This window comes from Myxine glutinosa, chromosome 6 (assembly GCF_964187855.1).
Source record: "Myxine glutinosa chromosome 6, kmMyxGlut1.1, whole genome shotgun sequence".
NCBI lineage: Eukaryota > Metazoa > Chordata > Myxini > Myxiniformes > Myxinidae > Myxine > Myxine glutinosa.
The window spans coordinates 157,192,108-157,206,770 of record NC_136266.1 but is presented as its reverse complement, the minus strand read 5'-3'; positions in this window follow the sequence as shown (position 1 = coordinate 157,206,770).

Below are 14,663 nucleotides of genomic sequence, written 5' to 3'. Positions count from 1 at the left end.
AAGGCAGATCTGCTAATGGCAAGACTTCAGACAAGTTCAGTTGAGAGTGAAGCTCCTGTTTTGTGTAACTCGTCAATGATGGGATGGTTGATGTGTTGAAGGACTCGAGCACAAACCATCAGTAAGAGGAAAGACCTTGGCATTCTTTGAAGGCAAGCAGTGTAACACGAGTCAAAATTGAGCTATTTCTGCATAGCTATTGGGAGAGGCCAATTGAACAAGCTTGATGTATTTCCACTTTTTACTGTCAAAGATAAGCCAAAGATCAGAGCTTTCAACGAGATTGACTTTCCACACTCGTGCTGAAGAACATCACCGAGACTGTGGCGCCGATTCAAATCACACGCCCTGACAAGTCATAATTAGTGCTATTTTTTCACCTCTAGACTAATTGTAAATGTTGCTTTATTGAGATTTTTTGGTGAAATAAATAAAGTGAAGTTATAATTGATGTATTATCGACTGAGAGATGAGGCATAAATAGCTAAGAAACTAGAATAAAAAACTGTTTCATGTGATATAATTACAAAAGATCCTGGTGTTGGCTTAACGGTCAAGGTGGCTGGCTTAAGATTCTCGGGTCTTAAGTTCAACCCTGTCATGTTGAATTAACACTAGGCGGGTCGATTATAGGGTCTTAAGTCCAACCCTGTCATGTTGAATTAACACTAGGCGGGTCGATTCAGCCTGTCATCCTTCTGAGGTGGTCAAAATGAGTACCAGATAGCTGGTAAGGGGGCATTGCATCGTTGAGTGCGCAGCCACACCCCCAGAAAATGATGCAGCCACAGCTGTATCCGAACAAATAAATAAATAAATAGCAAAACAATTAAATAAACAAACTTCCATTCATACTTCATGGTAGGAATGGTGTGAGATGGTTGATGAGCTGTGCTCAGTTTCTACCAGATGAAGCACTTTTCATTCAGGCCAAAGAGTTCAATTTTCATCTCCTCAGACCACAGAATCTTTTGCTTCATCCTCTGACGTCTTTATCCTGTATTTTTGCAAACTCCAGGCATGCTGTTATGTGCCTTTTTATCAGGTGTGGCTGCCGTCTGGCCACTCTCCCATAAAGCCTTGATTTATGAAGTGCTGCAGAGACTGGCCTCCCCACAGGTTCTCCCATCTCAGCCAAGGAACTCTGTAGTTCTGTCAGAGTGGTCATTGGGTTCTTGGTCACCTACCTGACCAATGTCCTTCTTGCCCGGTTGCTCAGTTTGGTCGGACGGACAGCTCTAGAAAGAGTCTGGGTAGTTCCATCTTCTTTCCATTTCCTAATGATGGAGCTCACTGTGTTCTTGGGAACTTTGAACACTAGAAATTGTTTTATACCCTTCCCCAAATCTATGCCTCCTCAAAATTCTATCTCGGAGTTCTACGGACAGTTCCTTGGACTTCTTGGTGGAGTTTCTGCTCTGACATGCACTGTCAACTGTGGAATCTTGTATATAAAGGTGTGTTTCTTTCTAAATAATGTCCAACCAATTTAATTGGCCCCAATTTGACTTCAATCTCGTTGTAGAGACATCTCAAGGATGATCAAAGAAATTGGATTCACCTGAGCTCAATTTGGAATGTAATAGCAAAGGCGTTGAATACTTATTGACTCAAGACATTTCAGCTTTTCATTTTTGATTGATTTTTGTAAAATTTTCTAAAACAGAAAAATCCACTTTGTCATTATGGGGTATTTTGTGTATATCAGTGACAAAAAAAATCTTAATTTAACCCATTTGAAATTCAGGCTGGAACAGAACAAAATGTGAAAAAAGTCAAGGGGTGTGAATACTTTCTGAAGGCACTGTACAGCCAGTTTCATAACGTATGCGTTAATGTAATAAAAATAAAAATATGCAAGATTGTAATATTTTAAGTGTTATTGTGTAGTCCATTAAATTGTAGATCCTTGATCCGATTTTGCCTGATGTAACCAGATAATGTGCAATGATTCATTCTTATTTGCAGCACCACAGGTAATTGTATGGAGCAGGGGTCGGCAACCTTTTTGACATGAAGTGCCAGTTTGAAATGTTCTTGTTAATTAGTGTGCCATATCAACATTAAGTTTAACATTAAGTTTAATTTTGACACCACATCAAAAAAATATTTCCAACAGACATGGAATTTTATTCCATCCATATCGGCTACATGCATAGCAACAACATTTTAAAGAAACATTTACCGAACATCTACCGAACCTGAACCGCTTCAATGCAATTCCTGTGGGAAATGTGAGCAGGAGGCCGTACCGTCAATCAAACTAAACAAGCATTCTGAGTATTGCGCTGCAATACATGTCCCCTACCGGCATTGGGTAGCACTGTCATAGAAGACAGCATTATGACTCACCGCACTCCAAATTATAGTCCGGAAAACTGTTGAGGAAATTCCCAAAGTTCAAAGTGCCATAAGTTTGTCAAAAATGATCGAAACGTCGTGAAGTTGGAACTTGATCTGTAACTTGTCATGACGAAACCATGTACCAAGTTTGAAATCATTAGCATTAAGAGTTTAGAAAAAAAAGTCCGGAAAGCTGTTCTTTGCGTGACGGACTGACGGATCGACAGACTGACAGACGGAGGGACGGAGTGCAAACCGATAGTCCCCTATGGTGTACACCGGTAGGGGACTAATAAGACAGGCCGCGTGTTGCGAGAAAAACTACTACCCCCATTTTCCTTACTACCACCCCATAAAAAAACTCAAAATAATGACGAGATCAATATTAAAACGCAGAAGGCAGCCTGAATGATAACAAAGAGTGGAGATGCAACCGCTGACCACCGGATGGTAAGAGCACAGCCGCTCTTACAGCACCTCAGGTTGCGCGAACGGCATATCGGAAGGCACCAAGCCTGCATCTCCTGTTTTATATCTGCGATTATTATACAATTCAGAATAATGATGATTAATAATATTAAAACTCAGAAACCAGTCCAAATAATAATAATAATGAGTGGAGATGCAGCCTCGGACCATCTGCTGTGAACAACACCACTGTTCTTACAGCACATCCGGTTGCCGCGAATATTGTGTTTGAATGCGCCAGGCCGGCATCTCATGTTGTGCATCTTTGATTATTATTCCAGTAATATAATTTGGAATTGGAATGGTGACTCTGCTCTGATCCATCTACCTCATCACCCTGCACAATCACACCGGGATACTGTTATAGTGCAACACGCACAACAGCCAATGGCTGTTCAATAGGTGATTTGGCATGCAGCGGAGAGGGCACTGCTTTCGCCAGTGTGCCAATGATTACGCTGCCGCGTGCCAATGGTGGCACGCGTGCCTAAGGTTGCCGACCCCTGGTATGGAGAGTTGATGGGAAGAGCTGATGACTTTATACTACAACTTCATTTAACGGGATAATTTGTAAGACTTGATGTTCGATTACCTGAGTGCTTCTTGCAAACATTAGATGGACAATTAAATGTACAAGGAATGTGCCAACACAAATGTATCCTTATTACATTGGCAAACTCGTTACATTCTGTAAATTCTTACAGTACTTGCGTAAGAATGATGGAGGTTTGTGGTGTGGTTTGTTCTTTGTGTACATTCATCATTTTCAATGTGCTCGGAGCTGTTCCAGAATCACACAGATAATTACAGATATGATCAAAATATTGAGCCTTACTCATTCATTACACAGATGAATTGGTGAGGAGGTGTATGGAGAGAGTTACATTAAAAAAATCAGAACTTTCAGTTTAGCCACATGACATCACTTGATGTATTTATCAGATTTAGAGACAGTTGTGATGCATTTCAGGAAAAAATTAAAACAAACATTTGGTGCAGAATTCACAAACTATAGGGACGTATAAAGTAGTGAGTACACAATATGCTCTTGTTGTGCACTCACTACTCTATATGCTAAGGATGAAAGGTATAATTAACATAAGTTTTCTTTTCATAACGAAACTTGTTGGGTCTTGAAAGTATTGGATTATCAGCATCCATTGGATAATGCTACTCAAGATGGGTGCTTACAAGGGCTTAAGTATAACAATAAGCATGCTTTCCTTTGGTTTTCAGTGTTTCATATAATAACTCGTATAAATCCCGTCAAAAATGATGGGTTGGAACAGTTTGTGACGGTACAGCCACGTGAGCATGCCAACGTCTGAATTCTGGGCCTAGTGTCAGGGGTACTTATATCATCTTTATTTGTTAGACATGCGACAGACGTAAATGAACACTCGTTTTACTCTGCGCGCATTGCACATCATGTGCAGCAAATTTCACCTTCCTGTGCCTTGTATTTATTGTGATTAAAAAATACCACTTCTGTACACCGACCTTGAGGCTGTTTGCAAGCCACCGTCTACAATTCCAATGTAAGAGGCATAATTAATCTTCTTTTGGGTCTTTGGAGTCCTTGGGGTCTTTTGTGTCTTTGGGGTCTTTTGTGTCCTCTGGGTCATTTGGGTCCTTGGGGTTTTCAGTGTCTTCAGCGTCTTTTGTGACTTTTGGGTCTTCTGGTTCATCGGTGTCTTTTGGGTCATTTGAGTCTTTTGGGTCCTCTAGGTCTTTTGAGTCATTCGAGTATTTTGGGTCCTCGATCTGGATCTTTGGGGTATTTAAGGGTCTTAGGGGTATTTTGTGTCTTAAGGGTAATTTGGGGTCCACTGGGTCCTCAGGGTCTTTAAGGGGGGATCTGGGGTCTTTTTGGTCTTTTGGATTGTTTGGGCCTTAGGGGTATTTTGGGTCTTTAAGGGTCCATGGGGTATTTTGTGTCTTCGGGGTCTTTTCGGCCTTCTGGGTCTTTTTGCTCTTCAGGTTTTTTTGGGTCTTCTTGGTCTTTAAGGGTCTTTTGGATATTTTGGGTCTTGGGTTTTTTTGGGGTCTTTTCGGTCTTTAGGGTCTTTTCAATCTTTTCAGTCTTCGGAGTATTTAAAGGTATTTGAGGTATTTTGGGTCTTTGTAGTATTTTGGGTCTTCATGGTTGTTTGGGTCTTTAACAGTCTTCAGAGTCTTTTGGGTAGTCAGGGTCTTTGTGGTCTTTTGGGTCTTTAAGGGTCTTGGGGTCTTTTGGATATTTGGGGTATTTATGGGTCTTTGGGGAATTTTGGGTCTTCAGGGTCTTTTGGATCTTTAAGGGTGTTGGTGTCTTTGGGGTATTTTGGGTTTTCAGGGACTTGTCAGTCTTTTAAGTCCTCTGGGTCATTTTGGGTCCTTGGCGTCTTCAGGGTCTTTAAAGGTATTTGGGGTATTTTGTGTCTTCAGGGTATTTAAGGGTCTTTGGGGTATTTTGGGTCTTTGGGGTATTTTGGGTCTTTGGGGTATTTTGGGTCTTCAACGGCCTTCAAGGTATTTCAGGGACTTTGGCGTATTTTGGGCCTTTGGGGTATTTATGGGTTTTCAGGGTCTTTAAGAGTCTTTGTGGTCTTTTTTTTTTTTTTTTTTTTTTTTGTATACAAGATCGAGGCTCGTGAAAGAGCGAACATTAATCACACAGAAAGACAAACAGACACACAAAACAAATAACATCGGGAGCGGTAGACAAGATGGGGAGAGAGGGGGAAGGACACAAACACAACATTTGAGAGCCGGGACCGAGAGACATGGAGACATCGAGAGAACTGTGGGAGGGAGAGGGCTTTGGGGGGGAGGCATGGGAAGGGGGGGGGGGGGGGTGGGAGAGGTATAAAACATATGGACACTGCCAAGACTTCCAGGAAAGAAGTTGGAATTTCAAACAAGGTGGATCTGGGGTGAATTAGTGGGGGTAGAAAAGATCAAGGTTTTGGATGGGGGAAGATAAGAGATGGTGGTGAACAGCTGTTTTGAAGACCTGGAGGGAGGAGTGTGATTGAAGTGAGTGTGGGAGTTTGTTCCAGAGGCGGGAGAAAAGAGGAATGAAAGAGTGAAGGTGAGCAGAGAGCCGAGATTTCGGCAGTTTAACCATCAGAGGGTGGCTGGCAGATCTTGTGCGACCTGTCGGAATATTTGGGGGACAGAGCACAGAGAGAGCTGGGGGAGCAAGGCCGGAGAGGAGTCGGTAGAAGACAGAAAGACCACCTACCTGCCTGCGGTGAGTGAGTGAAAGGCCCTCAGAGATAGCTTCATCGCGGGAGATTCCAATGATTCTGAAAGCTTTGGATTCAACAGCGTGAAGCCGAGCCAGGTGTGAGGCAGGAGCACCAGCCCATAGGGGAGAACAGTATTCCATTGAGCTGCGGATGAAAGCCTTGTATGTGGTGAGGAGCTCAGGTGTGCCTAGGAAGGACTTCGCACGACGGAGGATGCCCAGTCGGCGACTGGCTTTGGAGGCCAGCTTGGAAATGTGGTTTTCCCAAGAAAGATCATGGCAGATGGTGAGACCCAAAAGCTTGAGCGACAGAACTTCTTGGAGAGGATTGTTGAGAAAGTAGATGGGAGGGTTGTCCAGTCGATCTTTTCGGAGAGACATAGTAAGAGTGTGAGATTTGTCAGGATTGAAAGACATGTTCCACATGTTTGACCAGTCTGTGATTTTGTCCAGGTCTTCAGAGAGTGAGGAGGCTGCAGACTGCCGATCTGAGGGAAGAGGAATGGAGCGGCAGAGAGTGGAGTCATCAGCAAAGAGATACAGAGGATTTTCCAGAGAGTCGGAGAGATCATTGATAAAGACCAGAAAAAGCACAGGGGCAAAGCAAATCCTTGCTCTGAAAAGCACACTGCCTTGGGGAACTCCAGCCTGAACGGGAAGGGGAGATGAGAGAAATCCATTCAGGGCCACACGTTGACTACGACCAGAGAGGAAGTCCGCAAGCCATGCATGGAGATTTCCATGGATACCATAGGAGGAGAGTTTGGTGAGCAGAGCTGGGTGCCAGACCGTATCGAAGGCACGTGATATGTCAAGGGAGACAGCTCTGATTTCCTGTTTGGCATTGAGGACCTCCATCCATTGTTGAGACAGCAGAAGCAGCATGTCCAGAGTAGAGTGACCTGGTCTGAAACCAAATTGATGATCAGAGATCAAGCCATTGGAGAAGAGGAAAGATTTCATATCCGAAGCAATGATGGATTCCATGACTTTGCTGATAATTGGGAGCAGGCTGATTGGTCTGTAGTTGCAAGGATCTGTTTTTGCACCTTTTTGTGTAAAGCGGTAATGTTTGCTGATTTCCAGGATGCTGGCAGATGACCTTGAGCAAAGGATAGGGTGAAAAGAACAGAGAGAGGGTGAGATAGAGCGGCAGAGCAGGATTTTAGGACCCGTGGGCTGATGCCATCTGGTCCAGTTGCAGAATCAGAGTCGAGGTTTGACAAAAACTCCTCCACCTTGTCAGGAGAGAAGGTCACAGAGTCCAGGAGCAGTTTGGTTCGACTGGGAAAGGTGGGAACAGAGAGAGATGGGTTTGGGACTAAGGATTTTGAGGCAAACACAGAGTTGAGGCATTCGGCTTTGTCACGTGCGATGTCAACTGTGTGGCCATTTGAGGTAAGGGAGGGGATGGAGGGGGAACAAACACCAGAAACGGATTTGACCAGACGCCACCAGGATTTGGAGGAAGGAGACAGGTTTGAGAGTTCATTCTTGAGTGAGGAGAGATAGTGCTTCCTGGCACTCCTGAGGGTAGACACACACTTGTTCCGAGCTTGGTGGAAGGAACTGAGATTTCCTTCAGTTGGATTAGCCTTCCAAGAGGCAAAGGCAAGTTGTTTCAGGGCAACTGCCTCACCACAAGATTCAGTGTACCATGGACGGGAGGAAGGGAAAGACAACTGAAGGCGAGATGGGATAAATCTGTGCATGAGAGAGATCAGTTTGCTTTGGAAGAATTCCCAGGAAGAATTGATGTCAGAGGCAGTGGAGATGGGAGACCAATCCAGACGATTGATGGCTGCTTGAAGACCGTCCCAGTCGGCCTGAGTGAAATGCCAGACTCGTCGACGCTGAGGAGGCTCTCTGAGAATGGCCAGAGAGATGTCCACTTTGACAAGCACATGATCAGAAGAACCGATTGGAGCAGAAGAAGAGCAGCAGACATTAGCAGGGAAGTTCGTCATAACCAAGTCTCGAAGAGAAGATACTCCATTGGCTGAGATCCGGGTCGGGAAATTGACAGATTGTGTCAATCCCAGTGAGTCACAGAAGTCCTTTGCTGAGGTGCCATGACTGGTGAGAGAGGAACCCACACCCAACCAGGTGGCATGATGACAATTGAAGTCACCACATATGAGGAAGAGAGAGTTGGGATGAGTGGATAGAAGTTGGTCCATGTTGTCAGACAGTGAAATGTAGATGGAGTCATCACTGTTTGGGGGACGGTACAGAACACATATGAACAAAAGGTGGGAGCGGAGAGGAAGCCGTAGCCAGAGGTACTCCTGGGGGTGAGGAGGAGAGAGGGCAGTGCAAGGAGAGTGAGGAAGAGAGTTTTTGATAAAGATAGCCACCCCACCACCAGGCCGAGGCTCAGGTCTATCATACCGGAGGAGGGAGTAACCAGGAAGAGATATTAAGGAATCAGAGACATCTTGAAGGAGGAAAGTCTCTGTTAAGCAGATCAAGTCTGGATTGTCAGAAGCAACCTGTATGGAGAGATCAGTCAGGTTTGAGCGAAGGCCCCGGATGTTTGAGGTCCATACCGTTGATGAAGAGAGAGGGGGAGCATCGGGTACAGGACAGGGGAGGGGAGGAGTAGGGTAAGATGAAGGATGAGAGGGGGAGGTAGGGAGAGCAGTTGTTAGTGTGTCAGCGATTGCAGAAGAGTTCCAAGAAAGGGAAGGATGAGGAGGATGAAAGGTTTGAAGGTGAAGGGATGAGGCACAGAGAGGGGTTGTTTGAGGGGGGGGCAGAGGAAAGAAGAAGGTTGGGGGGGGTGGAGGTATGAGATAGAAGGGAGACGAAGTGGGGAGGAGGCAGCTTTGAGGAGGAGGGGGGAGGAGGGAGAATTGGAGAGGAATGGTATGGGGGGAGATTTGAATGGGAGGGGTTGGGGGGGGGGGAGTTTTGAAGGGGAGGAGTGAGGGGGGAGTTTAGGAGGGGAAGGGCAAGGGGGGAGTTCAGGAGTGGAAGGGCAAGGGGGGAGTTTAAGAGTGGCGGGGCAAGGGGGGAGTTTAGGAGTGTAGGTGCAAGGGGAGGGATTTGGATGGGAGGGGCAAGAGGGGAGTTTAGAAAGTGGATGATTAATGAAAGACGAACATTGAAAACAAATTGGGTTTGTTGTGATTTTCAAGTTAGCAATCCGGTTCAGAATGATGGAGGAGGGATGGAATGAATGTGAATTTAGACCATGTAGTGAGGGAGACGTATAAGATATTGAATTTCTTTTTTTGAGGTGGAATGCGTTGGAGAGGAAATTGAGAAAAGCCTTTTAAATAGGAAGAAAAACAGCGTGTTGTAAAATACCACTGAGTAAAACACTGAAGGGGAAAGGTTATACATATTTAAATAATATTTAAACAGAACCGTGAACAATCTTATGTGCACAAAAATACCAACGGGGGGAGAGCCGAGAGGGACCACCACGAGTCACGTGAAGGGCAAACGGTGGATGGCAAGGAGTTAAATGATCTTAGGGGATCTTAGGGCCTTTTGGGGGTTTTGGGGTCTTTGGAGTATTTTGGGTCTTTAACAGTCTTCAGTGTCTTTGGGGTCTTCAGGGTATTTTGGGTGTTTGGGGCCCATTGGGTCTTCAGGGTCTTCTGTGTATTTGGGGTATTTTGGGTCTTCCGATTCCCTCGGGTCTTCTGGGTCCTTGGGGTATTTTGGGTCCTCTGGGTCATTTGGGTCATCGGGCTTGTTTGGTTCATTTGGATCCTCAGGGTATTTTGGGTCTTCCAGGTATTTTGGGCGTTTGGGGTCCATTGGGTCTTCATGGTCTTTTCAGTCTTTTGGGCCTTTGAGGTCCTCAGGGTGTTTTGGGTCTTTTGGGTCTTCAGGGTGTTTTGGGTATTTGGGGTATTTTGGGTGTTTGGGGTCCATTGGGTCTTCAGAGTCTTTTCGGTCTTTTTATTCTTCAGGGTATTTTGGATCTTCAGAGTCCTCGGAGGTCTTCTGGGTCCTTGGGATTGTTTGGGTCTTTTGGATCCTTGGGGTCTTTTGGGTCTTTGGGTTCCTTTGGGTCTTCAGGGTCTTTTCAGTCTTTTGGGTCTTTGGGGTATTTTGGATTTTGGGGCCTTTTTTTTTTGTATACAAGATCGAGGCTCGTGTAAGAGCTCACATTAATGACCAAAAAAAAACGGACACATAAGCCATAATAAAGGGAGCGGGACACAAGATGGGGAGAGGGGGAAGCACACAAGTACAACATATGAGAGCAGGGACATCGGGAGATCTGTGGGAGGGAGAGGGCTTGGGGGGAGGAGGCGTGGGAAGGGGGTGGGGTGGGCGAGGTAAAAAAAGCAAAAAAAAACACATGTACTAGTTCCAGGAAAGGACTTCCAGGAAAGAAGTCGGTATTTTAGAAAAGTGGATCTTGGGTGAATTAACGGGGGTAGAAAAGATCAAGGTTTTGGATGGGGGAAGATGAGAGATGGTGGTGAACAGCTGTTTTAAAGACCTGGAGGGAGGAGTGGGATTGAAGAGAGTGAGGGAGTTTGTTCCAGGGGCAGGAGAAAAGAGGAATGAAAGAGTGAAGGTGAGCAGAGAGTCTTGATTTTGGCAGTTTCACCAGAAGAGGGTTGCTGGCAGATCTTGTGCAACCTGTAGGAGTATTTGGGGGACAGAGCACAGACAGCGCTGGGGGTGCTAGGCCAGAGAGGAGTCGGTAGAAGACAGAAAGGCCACCAACCTGCCTGCGGTGAGTGAGTGAAAGGCCCTCAGAGTTAGATTCATCACGGGAGATTCCAATGATTCTGAAAGCTTTGGTTTCAACAGCGTGAAGCTGAGCTAGGTGTGAGGCAGGAGCACCAGCCCAGAGGGGGGAACAGTATTCCATTGAGCTGCGGATGAAAGCCTTCTATGTGGTGAGGACTCATGTGTGCCAAGGAAGGACTTCACACGACGGAGGATGCCCTGTCGGCGACTGGCGTTGGATGCCAGCTTGGAAATGTGGTTTTCCCAGGAAAGATCATGGCAGAGTGTGAGACCCAAGAGCTTGAGTGACAGAACTTCTTGGAGAGGATTGTTGAGAAAGTAGATGGGAGGGTTATCCAGATGGTCTTTTCGGAGAGACATAGTGAGAGTGTGAGATTTGTCAGGATTGAAAGACATGTTCCACTTGTTTTCCCAGTCTGTGATTTTGTCCAGGTCTGCAGAGAGTGAGGAGGCGACAGACTGCCGATCTAAGGGATGAGGTATGGAGCGGCAGAGAGTGGAGTCATCAGCAAAGAGATAGAGGATTTTCCAGAGAGTCGGAGGGATCATTGATCAGGACCAGAAAAAGCATAGGGCCCAGAACACTGCCTTGGGGAACTCCAGCCTGAACAGGAAGGGGAGATGAGAGAAATCCATCTAGGTCCACACGTTGACTACGACCAGTGAGGAAGTCTGCAAGCCATGCATGGAGATTTCCATGGATACCATAGGAGGACAGTTTGGTGAGCAGAGCGGGGTGCCAGACCGTATCGAAGGCGCGTGATATGACACGTCTTCCGGGTATTTTGGGTCTTCAGAGTCCTTGGGGTCTTCAGAGTCCTTGGGGTCTTCAGAGTCCTTGGGGTCTTCAGGGTCCTTGGGGTCTTCATGGGCTTTTGTGTCTTTAACAGTCTCCAGGGTATTTGGGGTCCATTGGGTCTTCTGGGTCCTTGGGATCTTTTGGGTCCTCAGTCTTTTCGGTCTTTTAACCGGTTGACACACAGTCGTGTTCAAACATTGCCACCTAAACATCCCCCTCCGCCCCACTCAAATCCCTCCTAAAGCACTACTCAAAGCCTTTAAAACCAAGCCTTATGAAGGGGGACAGCCACACACAAACACACACACAAACACACACACACACACACACACACAGACACACACACACACACACACACACACACACAGACACACACACAGACACACACACACAGACACACACACAGACACACACAGACACACACACAGACACACACACACACACACACACAGACACACACACAGACACACACACAGACACACACACAGACACACACACAGACACACACACAGACACACACACAGACACACACACAGACACACACACAGACACACACAGACACACACACACACACACACACACTGTGTTTTATATGGTAGATATTAAAATGCTTGACAGAGACCGCGGTTTGACTAGACATACGCATTAGCCCCAAATTTGCGATGAAAACTTATTTTCACACAAAGGTAAACATCACAAAAAAAGTTTTATCTTTTAATCAGCTTAATATAAAAACGTCGAATACGGCCACTGACGGTTGCTCGCCCCACTGACGGCTGCTCGCACCGCTGACGGCTGCTCGCCCCGTTGACGGCTGCTCGCCCCGTTGACGGCTGCTCGCCCCGCTGACGGCTGCTCGCCCCGCTGACGGCTGCTCGCCCCGCTGACGGCTGCTCGCCCCACTGACGGCTGCTCGCCCCACTCACGGCTGCTCGCCCCACTCACGGCTGCTCGCCCCACTGACGGCTGCTCGCCCCACTGACGGATGCTCGCCCCACTGACGGCTGCTCGCCCCACTGACGGCTGCGTGCCCCACTGACGGCTGCGTGCCCCACTGACGGCTGCGTGCCCCACTGACGGCTGCGTGCCCCACTGACGGCTGCGTGCCCCACTGACGGCTGCATGCCCCACTGACGGCTGCGTGCCCCACTGACGGCTGCGTGCCCCACTGACGGCTGCGTGCCCCACTGACGGCTGCGTGCCCCACTGACGGCTGCGTGCCCCACTGACGGCTGCGTGCCCCACTGACGGCTGCGTGCCCCACTGACGGCTGCGTGCCCCACTGACGGCTGCGTTCCCCGCTGACAGCTGCGTGCCCCGCCGACGTCTGCTCGCCCCACTGACGGCTGCATACCCCACTGACGGCTGCTCGCCCCACTGACGGCTGCACACATCACTGACAGCTGCATACCACACTGACGGCTGCGATCCACACTTAATGCTGTGTACTCCACTGATAGTTGAGTGTCCCACTGAAGGCTGCGTGCCCCACTGACGGCTGCGTGCCCCACTGACGGCTGCGTACCCCACTGACGGCTGCGTGCCCCACTGACGGCTGCGTGCCCCACTGACGGCTGCGTGCCCCACTGACGGCTGCGTGCCCCACTGACGGCTGCGTGCCCCACTGACGGCTGCGTGCCCCACTGACGGCTGCGTGCCCCACTGACGGCTGCGTGCCCCACTGACGGCTGCGTGCCCCACTGACGGCTGCGTGCCCCACTGACGGCTGCGTGCCCCACTGACGGCTGCGTGCCCCACTGACGGCTGCGTGCCCCACTGACGGCTGCGTGCCCCACTGACGGCTGCGTGCCCCACTGACGGCTGCGTGCCCCACTGACGGCTGCGTGCCCCACTGACGGCTGCGTGCCCCTCTGACGGCTGAGTGCCCCACTGACGGCTGCGTGCCCCACTGACGGCTGCGTGCCCCACTGACGGCTGCGTGCCCCACTGACGGCTGCGTGCCCCACTGACGGCTGCGTGCCCCACTGACGGCTGCGTGCCCCACTGACGGCTGCGTGCCCCACTGACGGCTGCGTGCCCCACTGACGGCTGCGTGCCCCACTGACGGCTGCGTGCCCCACTGACGGCTGCGTGCCCCACTGACGGCTGCTCGCCCCACTGACGGCTGCTCGCCCCACTGACGGCTGCTCGCCCCACTGACGGCTGCTCGCCCCACTGACGGCTGCTCGCCCCACTGACGGCTGCTCGCCCCACTGACGGCTGTGCACCACACTAATGGCTGCACCCCATTGTGTATGCCACTTCCTGTATTGTTTACATCAAAATGGAGTTGCTTTGACATGAAGGTAGTTGACACCGGGGTTGCGTTAAGTTTCCCATGTGTCCTTTTGAATTAGTTTTTTCTTGGAGGCCACTGCACGATAACTTAAATTCTTCAGACTTCACCCTTTAAAGAACATCACTCACCACATGGCCGTAGTTTTTACAATGAAGGAAACATTAACAATGTTGTTAAAAGTTTATTTTGTGATTAAAATACACATTGGATTGTGATTGGGGTTATGTTGTTTGGAATGAAAAAAAAGAGATATCGAGTTCAAGTAAATGACGACATGCCGTGATGGTTTCTACTTTCTGAACGTGAACTTCGCGGATCGCCATATGCAGATTCGCCATGGTCCCACAATCGATGTTTCTATACGTGAACGTTTTTCATGGAAGTCCTTCACGAACTTGCTGTCCATGTCTGACGTGCGACTGAAGGTGCTACAGGAATGTGGAATTTATTGGTTTCATGCTTTAGCATTCGCCTTATCTGCATTGCCTGTTTGCTTCTAGCCTCCCAACAGTGCGTATCACGGGTATCTCACTAGTATATATAATCAATCAATTTCAAACTGATCGGGCTAAGCATTGTACTTGTCAAATTATGACGTCATAATTGAGGCACCAATGACATCGTTAACAACACTTATTCCCCATGTGGAGTTCTTTACAATGAGCCATGTTTCAATTTTTTCCATGAAGCGGTTTTGGAGATATAGAGGTGCAACATTTTTCGGTTTTCCAAGATGGTGTCCGAACCACGTGAATTATGACGTCATAATTTAGAATAAAAAATTCTGCAGGAGGAGGTGC